Below are 2,969 nucleotides of genomic sequence, written 5' to 3'. Positions count from 1 at the left end.
ATGAAAAAAAAATACATAAAAACATTACGTGAGTCAAAAGACAAAATACATAAAATTTGCATTTTATTAGAAATCAGATAATTAAAGTATGAACTTTATAAGAAAACTATTTACTTAAAAAAAAGACAAACAACAGCAAGTTCTTGTATGTTTTGAGAAGAATGTTCCCTTTCAGAAATTTGTCTAGCCCTAGGATGCTAAACTTTTAGGAGAGGGTGAGTCACTTGATTAATTCGAAACGCGTTGCGGGCCACTTAAATTATCTGGAGCAGTGCCGCTGGTAACACAAACAATCTGGAACTGAGCCGTAGATAACGTAAGTGTGCCGTGAGCTACTTGAGTGATCTGGAACTGTGCCGTCGATAACTTAAGTGCTCTGGAACTGTGCCGTCGATAACTTAAGTGCTCTGGAACTGTGTCGCAGGTCACTCAAGTGATCTGTAAATATGCCGTTGGTCACTTGAATGATCTGTAAATGTGACGCGAGCCTCTTGAATTATCTTGAACTGTGTCGTGGGTTACCGAAGTGATATTTCTATACGGCGTGGGTAACTTAAGTGATCTGTAAATGCACCGCGGGCTGCTTTATTGATTTGGGACTGTGGCGCGGGTCACTCAAGTAGTTTGTAAATATGTTGCGTCTTTCTAAGTGATCTGTAAACATGCCGTGGGTCACTCAAGATTTTTGTAAATAAGCCGCGGCTTACGAAGGTTTTAACAACTGGATGTTGCGAAGATATATTTTGGAAAGAGAGAAAATTCAACTGCCCCTGAGGGGAATCAAACCCACGTCCTTTCACTTTCCGGGTGAACGCCCTAGACCACTAGACTACAGAGGCACCGAATTTCTCAATCTTTCCTTGGAGCTCGTGTACACTGAAAGGGACCGTGCATGGACGGCCGGACCAGACTCAGGCCAAGCTCACAACTGCTGACGTTGCCACCAGATGGCGACTTACACAATGATGACGTCACTCCCCTCTATCATACGAAGGTTTTAACAACTGGATGTTGCGAAGATATATTTTCGTAGGCCGCGGCTTTCTTAAGTGATATGTAAATAAGCTGAGGCTTTCTTGTGATATGGAAATGTAGTGCGTTCTTATCCGTATAGATGGCACACCTTCTTCACGTTCCTGGTGATTGTGGAAAAGAACGTCAGTTAAAATAGTACCACCGATTTGTATATATATATATATATATACATAAACACATGTGTCTTCCTTCTGGTCATATTTCTTTCATGTCGTTAAGTTTAATTGAATCGTCAAGTTTGATTGTGTTTTATCTTGTCACTACAAGCACTGGATTAGAAATGTGCTACGGGGTCACATAGGTGATCGGTAAATGTGCCACTCAATTAATTTTTAAAAAATTAGGGTTGAGGTCTCGAGCCATATTATGTGTCTCTGATAGCCACATTTGGCCCGTGGGCCATGGGTTGAACATGTATGGTCTAGACAAATAGTATCTTTAGACTGAGAAGAAAATCCACGTGAACCAGTGAACAAACATTAAAGTATATTGGTCTCTCTTGATATCCGATTGGCAAATATATCTTTCTGATAGCTTATTCTTTCAAACGAAGAGTTGTCACAAATTTATAATCGAAACCAAACGCAATATAAGAAATTCAGCGAGAGAGTTATCGAGTTTTCAGTTTCTTCTCTTCAAAAATATAGGAAAATGTTGGAAAAGAAACGCAAGAACTGGAAAAAGGGGAGTTTGACTTAATATTTCTTTGAAAGTTTGATCGCGATGAAAAAACAAAAGATAAATTGAGAAATTCTCTATATTTTAAATGTTGGTAACATATATTTGTGTGTTGTAACAAATGATGAAAAATCATTCGTATGAGGACCAATCGATTCGATTGATAGATTTTTTTTTTGCGTGTAATATCGTCATATAAACTACAAAGAAGATTATTTCTAAAAGTATTAAACCCCAAGGGTGCTCGACCTTAAGGAGAGCGAAGGCCACTTCGTTGGTTTGAAAGTGTGCCGCGGGCAACTTCAGTGCCCTGGATTATTTGTGTTGCGGGTCACCCAAGAATTAAATATGCCATATATCATTCAAGTGATCTGGGAATCCACCGCGGGCCACTTAAGTCATGTGGGAATGTGCTGTGGGCTACTTGAGTGATATGGGACGGTGCTGCGGGTGACTTGTTTGATGTGGAACTGCAACGCCGGCCATTCAAGCGCTCTGGAGTTGTGCCGCGGGCCATGCAAGTGATCTTTAAATATATTCCCATGTCACTTAAGTGATCTGGAAATATGCCGCGGGTAACTTGAGTGATGCAGTACTGCACCGTGGGATGCTGAAGTGGCCTGGAACTGTGTCGGGGGTCAATCAAGACTGAACTCTGAAATTAAAAGAATATCTATATACAGCGAGAAAGAAAATCCCTCCCCATTTGTTATTACTGGGTTTGAAAGGGTTAGTATGGGTATACTACTACTGTTCTCTTTTCTAGGACTTCATAAAATTTAACTGGCCTCGTGGCTGTAATCTGGTCCTTGAAAAACACATTTCTTAAAATCTGTGAAAATGAAAGTCTCGTGTGCTAGTACGTGTTGATAACACCTTGGTCCATCGAAATAAAGAAACTGATTGAATTTGGAGGCCAGAAAACAATTTTCACTTGTGGGCAGAAATTAATGAAGAGTTGCAGTCAAAAATGAGCATCTCATTGAGGGATTTTCTTTTGCAAGATTGGTGATAAAATGTTGGACTTCAGGTATAAAATTGTCACCTTTCCTGCGAAAATGACAGGTGTCATACAAGAATTGGAATTTCATATCTAAATCACGGCGAGATTTTCATCTTCACTAGTATATGATGTAGCCTCTCAAACATCAGTGTAATTTCATTACATATGGTGTTCTGATAATTTTTTTATTTTATATACAATTTTTTTAAAAATTGAATATCACTCAATAACCGCTACTATTTCAACAGTAATC

General features: G+C 39.2%; 1 non-coding gene across 1 annotated transcript; it reads right to left on the bottom strand.

Annotated features, from left to right (window-relative positions):
• Nucleotides 1–765: 765 nt before the first annotated feature.
• TRNAS-GGA (transfer RNA serine (anticodon GGA)) lies at nucleotides 766–839 on the bottom strand. The gene has a single exon. It is a non-coding gene; the product is annotated as a tRNA-Ser (tRNA).
• Between the last annotated feature and the right edge of the window lie 2,130 nt (nucleotides 840–2,969).

This window comes from Pholcus phalangioides, unplaced genomic scaffold, assembly GCF_987345545.1.
Source record: "Pholcus phalangioides strain wild (caught in Gottingen) unplaced genomic scaffold, Ppha-v1.0 ptg000007l_1, whole genome shotgun sequence".
Classification (NCBI taxonomy): Eukaryota; Metazoa; Arthropoda; class Arachnida; order Araneae; family Pholcidae; genus Pholcus; species Pholcus phalangioides.
The sequence above is the reverse complement of the archived record's forward strand: the minus strand, read 5'-3'. Positions and strand labels throughout refer to the sequence as shown.